Consider the following 20882-nt stretch of genomic DNA (forward strand, 5'->3'; position numbering starts at 1 on the left):
TACTGCTCCTTTAGTGCCTCACACAATAATAGTGCCCCCTGACAATAATAGTGCCCCCTGACAATAATAGTGCCCCCTGACAACAGTAATGCCACCCATCATACAGTAAAGATGTCCCACTGGTGCCCCAAGTGATTCTCCCACACAGTATAGATTCCGCTTAAGTGCCCCCATGCACAGAAAAAGTGCCCCTAGTGGTACCTCCTTAGATCCACAGTCATCCCCCCCTCCACACACTAAAGATTCCTCCATAGCGCCCCTAGTGATGCCTCCTCAGTTTACACAGACCCCTCCCCCCCCCACACACACACAGTAAAGATTCCTCCATAGTGCCCGCAAACATAGATAGTGCCCAAGATAGTGCCTTCAATTTAAAGGTATTTTCCAAAAATTTTAACAAAAAAATTATGGGCTTAAAATAGTGTAAGTGAAAGAAAAAACACATATTTTCTTACTCCCGCGGCTCCCCATCCCCATGTGACCGCCCGCCACTTCTTCCAGGTTCTGAGCGGCAGGCATCGGGTCTCCAGTGCTGGACGGGATGCCAGTAGAGCGGGGGAGCATGTGTTTGTTCTTTATTTTGCAACATTTGAAGCCCATAGATTATTTTTTTAACGTCCTAGAAAATCCCCTTAATGCAAAAAAATGACTCCTCAGATAGCCCTGTTCCCATGGAGGAGAGCGCTCTGCAGTCTGCGAGTTAGAGCGGCAGACATGATGATATTCACCGCTTAATATCTGTGAATTAACTTCCCGTTCATATTTTAAATCCACAGTATGTCAATGTATGTTGTGGATTTTCACAGTGGATTTCCCCTCTTCAAGTGAGGGGCTTAAATCTGTGTCAGAATACGCATGGAACTCGTGGATTTGATGCGGATCTGCAGTGAACATTCCATAACATGTGAATGTAAAGATGCGTTCACGCACCTTTGTGCGTTATATGTGCAGCGTTTTGTGCATATGCCCATGTAAGCCGGCCCATAGGGCCAATGGCCGAACTATTTACTAACAAAATTGTTGCTGTTGGTCACTGCGGGTGGGCAAGGATTAGCCACATATGGCTAGATGGATCTTGTATCATCAGCTTTACCTACAAGCAAGTATAATACTAAGCAACCCCCACCATGAATGCGGTATTAGTGTACTATGTCTCCACCAGCAGTATCACAGTCAAAGCTGGCAATTGGCTCCTGTAGAACACCTTCCCGGCGATGTACAGCCTCCATGCTCCTTCTGTTCAAGCAGCAAAATGTGAAGAGCAGCAGCGGTGCTGAGGTGGCGTTGTACAGCCTCTTACCTCCTCCTCCTACTTCTTCTCCTCCAGCCTGGTCGACCGAGCAAATCGGAAGACTGGTGGCGGGTGAGCCCCGGCTGTCTATGACTTGCCGGGGCATGGGAGTGGAGATGCGAGCGTGGCTCGCTGAGAAGGAGGCCGGCGGCATAGAGACCACATTGCAGGCCAGAGAGGGGCGGCATTGATGCTTACAGCGGAGCTCGGATACAGGGGCGGCATGAATGCTGACAGCGGGTTCAGCACTGGCGGTGGGGGACGGGAGCAGAGATGGAAAGCCACCAGGGACATGTGTAAGCTGGGAGACTGAAGTAGAGATGGGATGCTGGCAGGGATATGTTTCAGCTGTCAGGTGGATGCTGTGGGCGTGATCTTCCCGTTCCCTGTAATTCAGGGCTGCCAACCCATGTCTCGACCCATACTTCCGGTGGAGACATGGTACACTAATACCCATGAATGCTGAGTGTGTAGTGGCTGTTTATCAGTATTTTGCACCTGTGTAACTGCTCCCAAATAGCAGCTGGTCATTTTGGCATGCTGCTGGAATTAGTGTTTGTACCTTTTATATTAGTAAATTTGATCCCATTTTGGGGAATTTCTTTGTAATGTAATGCTAGTGTAGGAATTTGCAAGACAATAAGGACCTTTGATGCAGATTGTGAGCTTCATATTTTGGCCAAAATATTAAGTAATACTTCATTTTTATTATCTTTGCAGGAAGCAGTCTGGCTTTAAGATGTTACGGAAGCCCAGGGTACAAAGATGGCTGTCAATTTCATAAACCGGACCACCCACTGGACTCCTAAGTCCACAATCAGCAGAGGCTTAAAGGTGACCTGTTAGCTGTCTAAGGGCTCATGCCCACGGCCGTGACGGACTCCGCCAGCGGAATATCGCACCGGAGTCTGCCACGGCGCCCCCCAAAACCCCCATACTTACCACTCCGGATCCTCCGTACGCGTCCCACATGGAGGGCTAGCGCGCATGCACAGTATAGTGTGTGACGCTACAGCGGAAGTATAGCATGACGGACAGCTTCCATCGATTACAATAGGAGCCGGCCGCGCATATTCCTGCAGCATTTAGAACATGCTGCATTTTATTTAACATGGTGGAATTCCGCAGCGTGAACATTGAGCTATTAGGTTCAATAGAACCTAAAAGCTGCGGGGCAGCGCCGGGGATTACAACCGCGTACAGATATCCGGCCGTGGGCAGTAGCTCTAAACTGTAGGCATCGTGTTATAGAGCAGGAGGAGCTGAGCAGACTGATATGTAGTTTTATGGGGAAAGATTTGGTGTAACTTGTATTTCATTAATTTACATCTCTGCTCATTCTGAGCTTAGAGGTCCAGTGGGCGGTCCTATCAGTGAATGACAGCTATTTCTGTATGCAGTCATACAAGGCTATCAATCACTGATAGCTCCGCCCATTGGACTGTTCAGCTCAGAATAAGCAGTGATATAAATGCATATAATACAAGTTATACTGAATCCCCATAAAACTATATATCAATCCGCTCGGCTCCTCCTGCTTTGTAACATGATGGCAGCAAATTGGACAACAAGTTCAGGCTGACAGATTCCCTTTGCCTACAATGTTTCAACCTTCCTTCTATTCGCAAATGGAAAGCCATTCATTAGAGATCAAAGACAATAACATTATGTTGCAAATGATTTTATAATAAAATGATAGAAGTGAAATCGTATTTATAGAGAGATTTGTTTTGAAAAGCAATAGATGGAAATTGAATAGCAGGAAGGGTGATATATGGAAAATATGATGCCCAGCAACACTATAAAAAGAACCTAACCGAAAATGAGCAGGGGGTGTGCGCCGCTCCTGAATAAACCAGAGCAGTATTTGATCACAGGGTTGAGGTTACAGTTCAAATAAACATAGTAGGTCGTCTGTCCCTTTATGGGTACCACAGGGAGTCCGAGAAAATGGCACGTTGTTCATACTTCGCAGACACCCAGATGAATTAATGGGATTGTGTGAGTTGTAAAAAATGAAATAAATGCAGGAAATGGTTAAAAATAGCAAAGTAAGTTATACTTAGCTGTTCAATCCCACCATTAAGGTGCTGCCACTCTGCTCCTCTTCAACTGGCTTTGTTTTCTTGGCTGCGACGTGATACTCTTATACCCCACATAGCCACTGCAGCCGATCACTAGCCTCAGCAGTCTCATGCTGCACACCATGGAGGTATAACGGCACACCACTGCTGTGTGATGCGATTTTAACATTAGAAAGACCCATTGAAAAAAACGCAGCAATATCACAGTGTTAAAAAAAAATGCTAGTGGGTAGAAACCCTAAGGCCGCCCGCAGACGGCCGGGTCGGATCCGGCTGCGAGAATTCTCGCAGCGGGACCCAACCTGAGCATATGCAGAGAGCAGCGCGTCACTCACCTGCTCCTGCGGCCTCGGCCCTTTGATGTGGCGGCTGCCGGGCAGCAGACGCATGCGCAGAGTGGAGCCGGTGGCCGGGGAGTGACGTTTCTGTGCGGGGCTCTGCGAGACCCGCACAGAAATAGAGCATGCCGTGATTTGTTTGCCGCGCAAGATTTCGCGTGGCCAAATCCCAGCCGTCTGCCTAGGATTGCATTTGTTAACGCAATCCTATGGCAGCTTCCAGGAGCGGAAATTCCACAGGAAATCCCGCCGCAGAATTTCCGCCGTCTGCAGGCGGCCTAAGGCAGTGATTCCCAACCGGGGTGCCAATGTAGACTGGTGCACACTGAGACCCCCCGAAGATTTCTACCTCAGGGGACAAAAAATTCCTTCCTGACCCCAAATGTGGCGATCAGCTACCATCCTAGATCTTATCTGTCCTGCTGCATATTGCTGTCCATATAAATGTAATTATAGACTTAGGAGAGCTAACACTGTACAGAAATAGACATATACAACCTGCTCCGAAGAGCTTACAATCTAATATACAACAGGGAGATGATACACTGTATTATATGTAGGATAAGTCTGCTTCTGGAATATTGCGCAGCAGCGATCACTCTTATCATGGTTTTTGTGTATGGGGAAATCCAGAAAAAGACAAACACCCCAATGTATATGTATAGAATTCTATTTTATTAGAATAGCAATAAGCAACATTGTAATTAAATATTACTGATCCTTAAGGGCTCCGGTCCACGGGCGATTGTGCGTTGCAATACCCACGGCGATAATCTGGCCACCGGTAACGCAGTGCACGCAGCCTCCTGTCCACGAGCGGAGAATCATAGCGATTCTCCGCTCGCGGTACTCAAATCACGGCATGACGCAATTCTCTGCGGTGAGCCTATCTGTCAGATAGGCTCACTGCAGAGAACTGACAGTTGTCTCCCCCCTGCTCTCGGGCGGCGGAATATTGCTAGCGACATTCCATGTCACCCGTATATAGGGGGCCTTAATAAATTACACAATGATCACAGTGATTCTCAGGTTAGGACTGGCAGAGACCACAGAACTTCCTGCGGTCCTTCTGACCAGTCCACTGATTTCCTAAGATGAGAGCCATGGACTCAAAGATCCAGAGGAAGGCAAACCCCCCCCCTCCCCCAGAAGAGTTCTAACCAAAAATTCCTTCCTGACCCCAAATGTGGCAATCAGCTATCATCCTATATCTAATCTGTCCTGCTGCATATTGTACATTGTGTACAGAAAGATAATTATAGATTCAGGAGAGATTACACTGTACAGAAATAGACATATACAACCTGCTCCTAAGAGCTTACAATCTAATATACAATAGAAACTCCACTGCTGCGAGGTAACAATCTAATAGAGTATTAGATACTCTGCTACTAAGGTATATACACACCCTTAGATAGCTGTGGCCTGAACACTCATTCAGCTGACATCTTTTCCTCCCAACTGGCCAAGGCACTCAGGACCAGGATTCACACTTCTACCTTACACCCTCAGGCCCCGGCTTCAGGCTTCCGCTCTAAACTCTTAGGCCCAAGCTACAGGCCTTTGTCCTACACCCTCTGGAACCAGCTATAGGCTTCCACCTACATCCTCAGGCCCCGGCTTCAGGCTTCTCCCTACACCCTCAGGCCCCAGCTTCAGGCTTCTCCCTACACCCTCAAGCCCCAGCTTCAGGCTTTTGCCTACACCCTCAGGCCCTAGCTTCAGGTGTATTCTGGCACAACCTCTTTAATGCTCTTTGCAAAAACAATGAGGCAATGTGCAGCAGGTCACATTTCATTTTAGGAAAAAAAAAAATAGAAAAGCATCGAATCCATTATTGATTTTAGAATTTTGAAAATATTGCGACTAGATCTTGTTGGAACATTTGACACATTTCCTAGTGACTAATGTTACCTCCTTCTTTGGACCCATTTATGTAGCAAATGCGCATAAATGAACAATCCACTCCACTATGCTTGATCAGGGGCGGGCTTATTATAAATGGTGTGGCTTTGTGAGAACATGTAAATGCACCAAAATGTTGGTGCAAACAAAGCCAAGCAATATGTAGCATAATACTATAATATTAGTCAAAAAGGTCTAAAGATTTGCCAAATGTATCATCCAGCATTAACCACTGCGGTAAATATGATGCATTCTATACACTTTCAATAGCTGAATTGGCCAACAGCTACATCTCCTGATTCATCCATACATACACGCTTGTTTGGCTGAGCGTTCATGTGTTTTTAATGTGCAGAATGCAAAAAGCTGCTGCTAGATAGCTCTGACAACGGCTTATCTCTAGGGAGAAACAAAAGGATCGGACATTGAAATTCAAGGATCCTTCTTCTCCCAACATTATCTGTCAGTCTGTCCTGCTGAATCCAATAGGTTTGGATGACTTTCCCTACTCTGTATGGGGGGCCTTAAGTTTGTACTGTCTAAGGGTACATGCACACGGGCAAAGAGTTGCGCCCTAGATTTTCAGGCGCAACTAGCATCGGAAAGCACTCGGACTTCCCATCTGTGCGCTGTCCAATGTGCTGAACACCGCAGATTGACATGCGCTATTCTCATCCAAAGAATCAGACAAGAATAGGACATGTGGCAATTTCTTTTGCTCAGACTATTCACCCAAGTAAAAAAAAAGCCCACTGGCATACACCCATTCAAATGCATTGGTGCTATTTCTGTCCGAAAATCGGACAAAAATATAGTCCGTGTGCAAGTACTAAGGCCTCATGCCCACGGCCGTGACGGACTCCGCCAGCGGAATATCACAGCGAAGTCCGTCACAGCCCTCCTCCAAAGACCCCATACTCACCACTCTGGATCCGCTGTATGCGTCCCACCTGTTGGGCCGGTGCGCATGTACAGTACATCACGTGACGCGTCGGCAGTGCGGGATGACACGGCCGGCGGTGGGTGGGGACACATATTCACGCAATACTTCCGCTGTGCTACAGTCGAACTATAGCTTGACGGCCAGCTTCCATTGACCACAACGGAAGATGGGCGCTCGTATTCCCACGGCAGCATGCCGCGGTTTCTTTCATGCTGCGGAATTTCGCAGTGGAATTACGCAACGTTAACATTGAGCTATTAGGTTCAATAGGACCCAATAGCTGCGGCATAACACTGCTGATTTCCTCTGCGTAAAACGTGGCAGAAATCCGGCCATGGGCATTAGTCCTTATAATGGGACAGGATTATTAAATGCGCCCCGTTGTTCCTTATCTTTTAAACACTATGTAATAGGCCTAAAGTTGTTGCTTGGTGTGCATCTTAAGGCTGGGTTCACACAGGGCGGATTTGACGCGGAATTTCGCCACGGCAAATCCGCCTGCGGCCGCTAATCTCGGGATTAGCCAGTCCTGTGGACGAGATTTCTCAGAAATCTCGTCCACACGGGACGGCCAATCCGCTGCGGTAAGTCAGGCTTTACAATATGCAGCATGTCTATTTTTTCTTTCCGCTGCGGCCGCGCTCTCCTCTATGGGAGCGTCGACTGCAACGGAAGAGCGAGCGGCCGGGCCGCTTCAAAGCCGCCGCGGTGGTTCTCCCGGCGGAAATCTTGCGGTTTTTGCTGCGGCCAAACCGCGGGATTTCCGGCGGGAATCTGCACAGTGTGAACCCAGCCTTAAGGTTGTGGTCACATGTATTGGATTTGGTGCAGATTTCCTGCAATGGAAAACCTGCACTAAAATGTGGGTCAAAATCTGTGTCAATATCTATACTATAGGTGCGGATGTGGCCAGAGGTCCACAACAGACTTCACCTCTTTTGCGCACCAAAATCTGCCATGTGTGAAAGTACCCCAAAAGACCGAGAAAGATTAGCTTGTTGGGGCTCAGCCTGTGACCCTCTGAGTATGTAAAATTGCTCAAAACAGGCACCAGTCACTTCAGTGCCGGAGCCACAAGGCTCATTGGTTCCTATACATTTGTGAAGGTGTATTGTTTGCGGTTTTGGATTGTTTTCATCTAAAGAGGAGAATTATTGCATCTGCCGCAGGATTATAAATCCTGAGTACATTGCTGGATGTAGCTGTATAGCAGCTAGGAATGCTGATGGGGCAGGGTGAGCTGCCATGCTTTGCAGGTCTTCTGGGTACATTTGGATGAATATCCAGCCAAAAATCATCAGATTGGTTCACTAGCAAATTATAATGCAGCAGCAGACAGATATCTGCATACATTAAAGCCTTAATTCCCAACCTTATTACCGCAGGGGCCTCTCTGATAAATTGTGAACGGGCCGTGGATCAGACGGCTTCCATTAACTTCAATGGAAGCCGTCCATGCGGGATCCGCAGTGAAATGGAGCATGCTGCGATTTTTGTTTTCCGGACCAAAAGGTCCGCAAATCAAATCTGCATGCTTTATTTCACTTGCAGACGCCCATGTTTCCCTACGGGCAGCTTGATTTGCGGATCTTTTGCACGGGTGACCCACAAATCAGATCTGCCTGTGGACATTGGGCCTAACTCAATTATATATTTATTTATAAAGCGCCATTAATTCCAAGTCGCTGTACAACTGGAGAATAGGGTTAAACTACATTGTACTACATATAAATTGCAAATACCACTACCGTGTTTCCCCGATAATAAGCCCTACCCCAATAATAAGACCGACCCTGATTTTCAGGGGAGGGGGCTTGAAATATAAGCCCTCCCCTAAAAATAAGCCCTAGCTAGGCTACATGTAAAAAAAACATAAAAACAATACTTACCTAGCAGCCGGCGTTCGGGTCCTCGCACTGGGCAGTCGCGCTGCTTCAGGGTGCCGTGTCCTCCTTCTTTCTTTTAGAAACAGAGCGGTTCTTCCTGGTGGTGTGGCTTGAATACCCCACATCCAGCAAGCTAATGCTCTGATTGGAGAATCCAGCGCCGCATCAGCCAATGAAAGCTGGCGCTGGATTAACCAATCACAGCCATTAAATGATGTCATTCAATGGGGAGGAGAGAGGAGGTGAGCCGGCGAGGGGGAGAGAAGAAGGAGACAGCTTAGCAGAGCTAAGCTGTGTTCCCCCGTAGACCGGCATATACGCCGAGCCCATGCCTCAGATGGTAGCGTATATATGCACGTGTGAGTAAGCCCTTATCTACATTCCTTAAGGCCACTTTCAGGCAAGTACATTATGGGTGCATTTTTGTGCCAGTGATGTAGATAAAGGTTCTGGCCTAACTGAGGATCTACTAACCAAACTCAGCATCAGTGGGATCTGTGGTGTGTGGTGTGCTAAGCTCTCACTCCCCCCTGCCCCTTGTCCACAGGCAGCAATGGGAGGGGGCGGGACGGCGCTTAGCTCCGCCTCAATCCCATTGCAAACAGCCGGAGGGGAGGAGAGAAGGGGGAGGGAGTTTAGCAGTCACGCTAAACTCCCACCTTTCTTCTCCGGCCGCTGTCATTGGCTCCCATAGGAGTCTATGGCAGCGGCTGTAGTCCAGCCAGGAAGATAGTTTCAGGACTATCTTTTCTGCCCAGTGTAAAAGCGCCCGGCCGGGCACTTTTACACTGCGAGAATACGTCTGTGTGATCTGATGCATTGGAATTCAATGCATCAAATGGTAGCGTATATCGGCCAGCCGTGAAAACGCCGGCCGATATATGCTTGTGTGAATAAGCCCTAAGAGTGCCTGTACACACACCAATTGATCTGCTTACCTGCATTGAGATCAGAGCTAATTGCCAGGCTGAACCGGGATTATGTAGGGTTCTTTGACACAGGCTGGAATTTAGAATCATAGAACCATAGAATGGTAGAGTTGGACCTCCAGGGTCATCAGGTCCAACCCCCTGCTCAATGCAAGATGTAACACGCAACTAAATCTGCTCCTCCGGAATTCAGCACCACAATTTACATGTCTAAGTGCACATTTTCAATTCCACGCCAAAATCCACACAGAGGCATATGGATTTTGGTGCAGAATTTTCCATATGTTGAGGTGCATGTTGTGGCCAAATTCTGCTCATGGGAAAGCACACTTATTGTTTTAATTGGCAAGTTCCGGTGCAACCTGACAATCAGTACTGATTCGCATACAGTCTCATGAACTGAACATCAGTTAGTTAAAGGTTTTGTCACGTCCGTGCGGCTCACAAGCAACACGCTCAGCACGGAAGCAGGGTGATGTTCACAACTACTGTAGTAGATAGATATGCACTGAAGAACAGTGCGCACACAACTGAAATACGTAACCCAGAATGAAAAGCCTGTGCGACACCAGAGGACTACATTCAGCACAGCAACAGGGAAGGTACACACTGTAGGAACTAGCCACACACCACGCTATGCTGACCGGTAGCATCACTCCATGGAGGAGGAAGCCTGACCGTAACCTAGCAGGGGAAATGAAGGGTCCCTGCCTAGAAGTGGAGTATTCGTCTCGTTAGAGATGGCCCAACGGTCTTCATCCTGGGCCCTTACTGTTTCTGAAAGAGATGAACAGCAAAGCAAAATAGAAATGAAAAGCAGAAATGCAACTAAAAAGGAACCTGCAGCAACTTATCTGCATGTAGATATACACCCAGCACACAAGAGCTCCAAACTTCTGGGACTCCACTATGGGATGGAATAAGCAGCACTGAGCAAAGGGTGTAAGAATGTATAGCCATTACGCACCTGGGAACCAGCAGAGTGAAAGGAAAACCACACATCCGCCCTACTCCCAGGCATGACTAATCCAGCATGCATCCATGCAGCAAAGACAGATAGCACCAGCAGTCTCTGCACATGGTGCCTTAAAGGGGTTGTCTCGCGAAAGCAAGTGGGGTTATACACTTCTGTATGGCCATATTAATGCACTTTGTAATGTACATCGTGCATTAAATATGAGCCATACAGAAGTTATTCACTTACCTGCTCCGTTGCTAACGTCCACGTCTCCATGGATCCGTCTAATTCTGATGTCTTCTTGCTTTTTTAGACGCGCTTGTGCTGTGCGGTCTTCTGCCTGGTGAATGGGGCTGCTCGTGCCGGAGAGCTGGTCATCGTAGCTCCGCCCCGTCACGTGTGCCGATTCCAGACAATCAGGAGGCTGGAATAGGCAATGGACTGCACAGAGCCCACGATGCACCATGGGAGAAGACCCGCGGTGCATCGTGGGTGAAGATCCCGGCGGCCATCTTGGTGAAGGAAGAAGTAGGAAGAAAGAAGAAGTCGCAGAGCGGGGATTCGGGTAAGTAATATATATATATATATTTTTTTTAACACATCCCTTGGGTTTGTCCTGCGCCGAACTGGGGGCCTATGAAAAAAAAAAACAGTTTCGGCGCGAGACAACCCCTTTAACCCTTGTCTTGCATAACAAAGCGACAGGTCTTGGCTTGTGTCGAGGCCACCATGCCACAACGCTGTTGCGACCAACAGGGGTTTTCTAGATGTGGATGATTTAAAAAAAATATATATATCCAAATATGTTAAAACAATAAAAGCAGCCATAATCCCCCATTCATTCCCCCAGCACTGCAGCTCCCGCAGTCTTTCCAGTCTGTTTGCAAACTGCTACCTCCTGACCTTTGCAGCCAATCAGAGGATGCAGCAGTCATGTGCCGTTCTCCTGGCATCACAGCTCAGGCATAAGCCATTTCCCCCTCCTGGCTGTAAGACAAGTGGCTGCAGCAGGAGCCTCCCCCCTTTCTCAGCACTGTCTGCAGTAAGAAACAAGTTATGTGAAGACCTCTCAAGCTGTCTTCCAGAAGGACATTAACAGCTGTGTTCTCTGTAAGATTTATATAAGACTGTCTACTTTATGAACATATGGATCCTGCAGACTGACAAACATTCCAGCAAGTTTACCCTCTGTTTCCTTGTATCATTAATTTCTAGGTTTAATGCCCCTTTAAGACACTTGAATGATGTTTTGCCCTAACAGCAGTGAGGAGCTTCATTCTTCCCATCTTCCATCGATTGCTAGCACACACTTGAATGTATTATTTGCTGAGCTAGTCTTCTAATTTACTAGCATCAACCTGCTTTATGTCTTAACCTCAAGATTAAGTGCTAACCTCAGTCTTTGATGTAGAGACAGTTTCCACTCCTACCTAATAGTTTCATTTCCTTGTTATTGTCCCAGAACCCCTCCTCCCCCCACAGAGCAGACTATTGTTGGTAAGCAACCATTGCTCATAAAAGTCACATCTTCACAAGTGAAACCTAAAGAAGCAATTACGTATTCTTTAGGGGCTTGCTATGTTTTACAGTTGAGCCACCAGTAATGGAAAGGTATTAAATATTTAGAATTGCATGTTAAAGCAGAAATGAATAATCAGTACACAACTAGATGTAATGTCTTTCCAAGACACAGTACTACTGTATGAGGTCAAGGAGGTAACTGAATCATTCATGGCTTATCTACAGCTAATATGTTATCTATGAAACACCCCTCAGTTCTGCTTTACTTCTGGCTTACTACATGCAGAATCAGAGGGCAGGCTACAACATGAAGGAGTCAATCCCAGTGCAGAGCAGATGCAGCCACCTTACATCAAGTTGTACATTATTGTTGTAGTGCTTTCTTACAGCATAGTATTCTTTAATTAGGGTACTCTGCCACTAATAGTTATATAGGCAGAGGGAAGCAATACTTGTATATTAATAGGTAACTTTCTGGCAGGAGCGGAGATGCCAAAGTAGGATTTCTGTTGGATGGCACCAGGATACAATCGCCTTCTACAATTTGCTATGCGCAGAGGGATTATGGTAGTCTTTCTAAGGCCTCATGTCCACGGGCAAATTCGGATTTAAAATCTGCAGCGTTTTTCTTGCACGCGGATCTGCGCCCCATAGGGATGCATTAGACACCCGCAGGTAGTTAAATACCTGTGGGTGTCATTTTTCCCTGCAGGCGCGGGTCCCGCCTGCAGGAAAAAATCCGGGCATGCTCCATTCAGGCGCGGGACTCCCACGGGGACGGCTCCCACAGGCTTCTATGGAAGCCGTCCGGAGACCTGCGCCTGAATTAAACTCACCTGTTCCGGACGATGCAGGTCTTCCTTCCTTCGCGGCCGGAAACTTCTTGCTTTGGCCCGGCGGATGTGCCCGACGCATGCGCACGGCACGCAGCCGACGTGCCGAGCACATCCGCTGGGCCGAAGAAAGAAGATCCGGCTGCGACGGAAGGAAGACACGCACGGAACGCTGCAGGTGAGTTTATTCAGATTTTTTAGCATCATGTCTGCGGGGCAGGAGGGACCCGCTATGGATTCTACATGAAGAATCCGCGGCGGGCCTGATTTTCCCCGTGGACATGAGGCCTAAGGCTGCTTTCACACCTGCGTTCCAGTCAGTTTAGGCTTTCCGTCTCTCTGCTCCGTTTTTGGAGGACAGAAACTGAAATAAAATTGAAAAGAAATATCCATTTTTTCCCCCTTTGATTTCAATGGGGTTTCAAAAAGACACAAAATAGCGCAGTCTGCGGTGTTATTTTTTCCATCCACAAAAAATTGAAACCCGACGAAATGGAAGCCTTTTGTTTATTGTTTGTTTGTTTGTTTGTTTTTTTACTTTAATGCTTGCCATGCATATGCGATTAGTATTTAACTGAACATAGTCAATCAATTATATCTCATGCCAGACTAACATGGCAGAACCGGTAGATAGCTTGCCAAAAAAGTTTTACCTTTAGGCCTTAGTCAGGCGGGCGTTTTTTCGCGCGATTTGCGCATGCGTCCGGCGATTTTTTAAAACCATTGCTTTGCAATGGTATCGGACACATGAGCGCTTTTTATGCGCTCGTCCGATAAATTATAGAACAGAAATCGCAGATCGCACCTATCTGCGATCTGCGATTCCTGTTCTCTTCTCTGTATGTGCTCAATGGGGCCGGTGTCAGCAGCGCCGACCCCATTGAGAACATATAGAAGACAAATCATTCTTCTCTGCCACAGCTGTAACAGCTGTGGCAGAGAAGAACGATGTTTGCCCATTGAATTCAATGGAGCCGGCAATACAGCCGGCTCCATTGAAAGCAATGGGCTGCCGGCGTGCGCGGGATGAATTGTCGGGAAGGGCTTAAATATATAAGCCCTTCCCTGCAATCCATCCAGAAAAGTGTTAAAATAAAAAATATATATATACTCACCTGCTCCCGGCAGCCGGAGTTCCGCGCGGCCGGCCTGCAGTGGGTGTGAAGGGGGTGTGAGTCAGACCTGCCCCCTGATTGGCTCAGCGCTGAGCCAATCAGAGGCAGGTCTGACTCACACTCATTCATGAATCATGAATCATGAATGAGTGTGAGTCAGACCTGCCTCTGATTGGCTCAGAGCTGAGCCAATCAGGGGGCAGGTCTGACTCACACCCCCTTCACACCCACTGCAGGCCGGCCGCGCGAAATTCCGGCTCCTGGGAGCAGGTGAGTATATATATATTTTTTATTTTAACACTATTCTGGATGGATTGCAGGGAAGGGCTTATATATTTAAGCCCTTCCCGACAATTCATCCCACACTCGCCCGCAGCGCATTGCTTTCAATGGAGCCGGCTGTATTGCCGGCTCCATTGAATGCAATGCGCTGGACAGCTCCGGCCCGTTTCTAATGAAACACGGCTAGGAGCAGATTTTCGGGCGATTTTCGGGCACCGGTCACGCGATTTGCGGATGCGCATCCGTCATGCGATCCGCAAATCGCGCGAAAAAACGCCCGTCTGACTAAGGCCTTAATATGTTTTATTAAAGCTTTTGTGCAATTTTACACATAACCCAAAGAATAAATGCAGCATATAGCAGGTCTGGCAGGACCACAGTAGTGGCTTACGGATTAGAAAAAAAGAGATATTGTACCACCTAATGCAACGATAGCCACTGCTATATGACCTTCCGGTACATCCTATATAAATTGTATGTACATAATAAAACAATGTGGCGCCCGGCCCTCAGAGCTGACAATTTCTTGTGCTCATATAAGTAATATGGCTTTCAAACACCTGCAGCCGTATGGAAAAGAAAAAATATAAATATTAAGGGTAAATGAAAGGAGGGATAATAAATCTTGGGAAGAAAGAGAAAAAGGGAAGAGGGATAGCTAGCAGAAAAGAAGGGAAACCCTTTTAGTAGCAACACATATATAGCTGATTGAAACCTCGCTATGTGTCATCAAGATACCATCCCCAATCTAAGGCCTCTTCAGGCACCCTTCGAGACCCATTTCTTTACCATCCCGTTATATTTTGGAACTCGGATGGATCGCAGACTGCATTCCATAGTACTCAGGCACGTCCATTTGAGCATGCAGCCTCAGAGATCTTGTCAACCAACTCCGCAATATACATTAATTGATTTTGGAAAATTCCAGACTCAAGCGGGTGACACGACTCTGACAATGGCGTGAGATTACAGCCCTGGCTGCCGTGAGGAAATGGCGTAACACTCCTTTTTTAATTGTGGCGTAAGGGCCAGGAATGACAGAAAGCAGTGCTAGTTGCGGGGTGACCTCCACCATGCCACGGGACACCCCCCGCCCCCCCATATAGTTCGAAGACCTTTTTTCCATATTCCAACCATATATGTAACATGGTACCAAGCTCGGACCCACATCTCCAACATATATTGGAAACCGAGGGAAACATGTGGTGAGTCACGTCTGGGCATCTGTAGCATTGCCCCACACAGGCCAATGGTAGTTTCTGTGCAAACATAAAAGCTGTCTCCCAATCAAAGTCCTGGAACTCCAAGGCCAAGTCCCTCTCCCAACCCCTGATGTATTGTGGAAGACCCTGTGTGAACCTCCCCAAAATGATTCCGTAGATCCTAGAGAGGTCCGGCTCGCAAAAATAGTACTTCAATAGGTTCAGAGGGGTTCCAGAGGAGGCATGACCCCAACCGAGTCCACGAGAATGATGACAACTGGAGATACTCCATCCACATCAGTTTCTGATCAGGTCGAGGCGCCTGTACCTCATTAAAAGATGGAAGACCCCCATAACTCGTAATCTGGCAACACCGCATGTCCTTCTCCTCCCGCCAGCAGAGGAAACTCTGTCTCTCCTGCCCTGGAGGGAGCGTCGGGTTGTGAAAAAGGGGGGTTCAAGGCTACCCTACAAATTGCAATGTCCCCTCTGGTGGTCAGCTTTTCCTACAAGTCCTGACAGTTCAAGGCCAATGGGGTATGAGGTAGAGCTGATGGCCTTTACTCAACGGGGATCCACGGCAATAATCGCAAATGGGGTCCAAAAATTTTTTTACTAAGGGCCGGCTCACACGAGCGTATGTGCAAAACGTTGTGTTTTAGCGCTGTGTGAGCTGCCAATGTGCAGGCATATCATTGTGTAGGGCAGCGATTTTTACTGCGCATGACAGCGTAACCCACACCCGCTATCATGCGCAATGTGACTTTTTAAAAAATTTCCCACTCTGTCTCCTAGCGGCGTTGCATATAAACGACGCACATACGCAATGTAATTGCGTATGTAGAGCGTTTATGACACGCCCATAGAGAACAATATATCGCGTGTAATACGTGGTAAAATAGGACATGCTGCGTTCTTCATTACACACATATTATACGCAATAAAAAAAACCAATGTGAGTGGGTCAATGAAAATCATTGTACTTTCATCGACTCCATTCTCCGTGTATTACGCGTAAATACATGGCGCACTCAATACGTGGTGAAATTACGCTTATATGAGCTGAGTTCATACTAGCTTTTTTTCCGGTGGATCCTGTTTTACAAAAAATGAAACTGAAAGAAGTGGAAGTAAAAGAGATGAAAATTGATTGATTTCCGTTTTTTCTCAGTCTCCCATTGACTACAATTTAAAAAAAGGAATCCATTTTTCTTCTGTTTTTTTTTTTTTTGAACTGGAAACAAAAGTGCCGCAGTTTGTGCGTTTGTTCCAGTGTAAAAACTAGAATGGAGATGGAAAATTGATAAATGCTCAGGGTCCCACTGTAATCAATACCAAAACCAATATATTTGCCAAAAGCTATAACCCTGAGTTGATCCCCTTAAAAGTAAATGTTTATTATTAATCACATATATATCACTTTTGTTGGTGTATCATTTTCAAGTGATGGTCGGCCAAACTGGTTAATATCGTCCATTTGGCCAACTTCTATGGGTATTGCGAACTTAAACAACTGAGAAACAAGGTAGTAGCTCCTTACTCCCCCTAGTGGAGACAAATATCAATGCCAAGAATGATTACTCATTGATCGTCCTTCTGGTCTGGAGTAAATTTTTTTCATATTGTTTGTTAGATGTTCACTTACTTTCTTCTAACAGGACTGCAGTTCATAATGCCTGATTATATGCAAGGCCACATAATTGTGTCTGCATTGCAGATCCAATGCAGTATATAATCTTGCATTCTGAAACAATATATCTCCTTTGTTTGTATTTACCTATTGCCAAATATAGAACCCAAAATGCTAGATAGGAAGCACAAAGTCACCCTCATAACCTTATTCATAGTGTGGTTTAACCAGCAGTGTACTATTATATCAGTAGAGAGATTATAGCTCACAACATTGCTTGCTGCCAAAGTATTGAAATCATGAACATCCACAGACTATTTTTGTGAGAGAAGAAATGTGGTTTTTGCTCTTTTTGTAGTTTGTGAATAGTTAAGCATTATAAAGCATATAATTTTATAGAGAGCAGAAGCCAAACGGCCAACTGCCCTTATATAATCATAGAATGGTAGAGTTGGAGGGACTTCCAGGGTCATCCTGTCCAACCCCCTGCTCAATGATGTCAGAATGTTTTTTCTAATATCTAATCTGTGTCTCCTCCCTTTCAGTTTCATTCCATTGCTTCTAGTCTTTCCTTGTACAGATGAGAATAGGGCTGATCCCTCTGCACTGACAGCCCTTCAGATATTTGTAGACAGCTATTAAGTCTCCTCTCAGCCTTCTTTTTGCAAGCTAAACATTCGCAGATCCTTTAACAGTTCCTCATGGGACATGATTTGCAGACCGCTCACCATCTTGGTAACTCTTCTCTGAACTTGCTCCAGTTTATCTATGTCTTTTTTAAAGTGGGGTGCCCAGAACTGGACACAGTATTCCAGATGAGGTCTGACTAAGGAAGAGTAGAGGGGATAATGACCTCACGTGATCTAGACTCTATGCTTCTCTTAATACATCCCAGAATTGTGTTTGCCTTTTTTGCTCCTGCATCACATTGTTGACTCATGTTCAGTCTGTGATCAATTAGTATACCCAAGTCTTTTTCACATGTGCTGCTGCTTAGCTCAATTCCTCCCATTCTGTATGTGCTTACTTCATTTTTCTTGCCCAGATGTAGGACTTTGCATTTCTCCCTGTTAAATACCATTCTGTTAGTCGCTCCCCACTCTTCAAGCTTGTCTAGATCTTTTTGTATCATCTGTCTCTTCTCTAGTGTTAGCTATCTCTCCTAGCTTTGTGTCGTCAGTAAATTTGATCAATTCCCTCCTTTAGATCATTTATAAAACACTGGGCCTAGGACAGAGCCTTGTGGTTCCCCACTTGATACATTCTTCTACTTGGATGTGCAGCCATTTATGACCACTCTTTGAGTACGATCACTCGGCCATCTATGAATCCACCTAACAGTTGCCTTGTCAATCCCATATTTGGTCATTTTTTCAATAAGAATGGTATGGAATACTTTGTCAAATGCTTTACTAAAGTCAAGATATACTATATCTACTGTCAGTGATTCTGTCATAGAAGGAAATTAGATTTTTCTGGCAGTACTTGTTTGTTACAAATCCATGATTGCTCTGGTTAATTACTCCATTATACCTATTATATCTATAACTCACAAAGCTATTGCTGCCAGTATCAGTGAAAACCATCACAGCGCTGTGCCAGGCAGTATGAGCATTCACACAATGGAAAAAGATCCGTCTTCGTCTCTCTACCAAAGAAAGGCAACTCGCAGAATTGCTCCAACTACCGAACAATAGCCCTCATTCCACATACAAGCAAGATCCTTCTCAAAATTGTACGAGAAAGACTAAGATCAGTAGTTGAAGCGGCCCTTATCGATGCGCAGGCAGGATTCCGGCAAAGACGCGACACCTGCGACCTTATTACAAATCTGAGATGGACAATGTAAAAAGTTTGAGAATACCAAAAAAATATCTACATGTGCTTCAACGACTACACCAAGGCCTTTGACTGCGTTGACCATGACAAGCTGCGGCAGGCCCTACAACAGCTAGGCGTATCGGCACATCTAACAAGCTAATAAAATTATTTTAAACCAATCAATAAATCACTGTGAGAACACAGGATGGGGACACAGACTGGTTTGGGATTGGCAAAGACGTCCAACAGGCGTGCATCCTCTCACCCTTCTTGTTTAACCTATATGCGGAAGTAATCATGCGGAAAATGGACCTAGACAAATTAGAAATCGGGGTGAAAATAGGTGGGAGAAACATCAACAATCTCCGGTATGCGGATGACACAACGCTGCTTGCAGAAACAGAAGCAGGTCTGAAGCAGCTGATATGTAAAATTAAAACTGAAAGTGAAAAAAAATGGGCTTCTACCTGAATTTAAAGAAGATTAAAATTATGACAACTTCAAAAAATGGCCAAATTCAAATCAAAATGACAATGAGGTCATAGAATGTGTGCGAGACTTCATCATCCTTGGTACACTGGAGAATCTATGCCAGGGATAAAATAGATTAGAGTAGAATAGGATTGGGGCGAAGTGCAATACTAAACATGGACAGAATCTGGAAAAGTAGGGATATCTTTATAGCAACTAAACACAGGATAGTGCAAACCACCGTTTTCCCCAGAGTCGTGTATGGATGTGAAAGCTGGACTGTGAGAGAAGCTGATAGAAGGAGGATTGATGTGTTTGAGCTGTGGTGCTGTCTTTGTTTTTTTTTCTCCACTTCTAAAATCAAGGTTCTCAATTGTATTCATATGCTGTGTATTTTTGCCTGGCCTTTCACTTCACCATACTATTCTACTTTAAAGCTCCCCTGATGAGTGAAGCAAGCCGCCTGCCAAACATATGCTCTCCTGTCTTTGTAAGGTGCAACCCGTCTCTAGCAAGGAGTCAATCATACATGTAATTCACTCCATGGTCTAGAAATCCAATGGCCATCCACTGGGAGGGTGTATGAAGCCCCTTTCTTGAGCGTTACAATATTAGATGTTTTATTACTGATCAGTAGTGATTCAGGGATTATTCCAATTTTCAGAATTTTCTTTTCCCTTAAATGTGGAAAATTAAAGGGGTTGTCCCGCGAAACAAAGTTGGGGTATACACTTCTGTATGGCCATATTAATGCACTTTGTAATGTACATTGTGCATTAATTATGAGCCATACAGAAGTTATTCACTTACCTGTTCCATTGCTGGCGTCCTCGTCTCCATGGTGCCGTCTAATTTTCAGCGTCTAATCGCCCGATTAGACGCGCTTGCGCAGTCCGGTCTTCTCCGTGTTGAATGGGGCTGCTCGTGCTGGAGAGCTGCTCGTAGCTCCGCCCCGTCACGTGTGCCGATTCCAGCCAATCAGGAGGCTGGAATCGGCAATGGACCGCACAGAAGACCTGCGGTCCACCGAGGGTGAAGATCCCGGCGGCCATCTTCGCAAGGTAGGTAAGAAGTCACCGGAGCGCGGGGATTCGGGTAAGTACTATCCGTTTTTTTTTTTCAACACATGCATCGGGTTTGTCTCGCGCCGAACAGGGGGGCTATTGAAAAAAAAAAAAAACCCGTTTCGGCACGGGACAACCCCTTTAACTTCTACCTTATTGGGCTTTTTTGCCTTCCTCTGGATCAACATTGTGGGGGAAATTGACTGAACTGGATGGATGTCTTTTTTTGGCCTAACATACTATGTTACCTGTGCTCTTTCTTCACTTTCCTGCCTGTGTCTTCAAAGCCTCTGCAGATAGTTGCAAAGTCCTATTTTGCAGTGTCATTTGTCCTTACATGTGTTAGTAGGAACGGGTGGTGTTCTGTAGGACTGAAGAGTCTTGACAGCCTATCAGACACATCTGTGATTTGTGCACCTGGAAGAAAGCAGACCTCTGTTCCTCTCAATAGGGAATCCCCCACAACCACTACTCTTCTTTTCTCCTGAGAGGATTCTGAGTGCTTACTAGAGTGTACCAGATCCTGAGAAGTATGGGTGTGAGGTTATCTATTAATGTGTGTATATTGTATACATATATGGAAGTGTAGGCTTAGCTGATTAATATTAC

Source organism: Eleutherodactylus coqui, chromosome 10 (genome assembly GCF_035609145.1).
Source record: "Eleutherodactylus coqui strain aEleCoq1 chromosome 10, aEleCoq1.hap1, whole genome shotgun sequence".
Classification (NCBI taxonomy): Eukaryota; Metazoa; Chordata; class Amphibia; order Anura; family Eleutherodactylidae; genus Eleutherodactylus; species Eleutherodactylus coqui.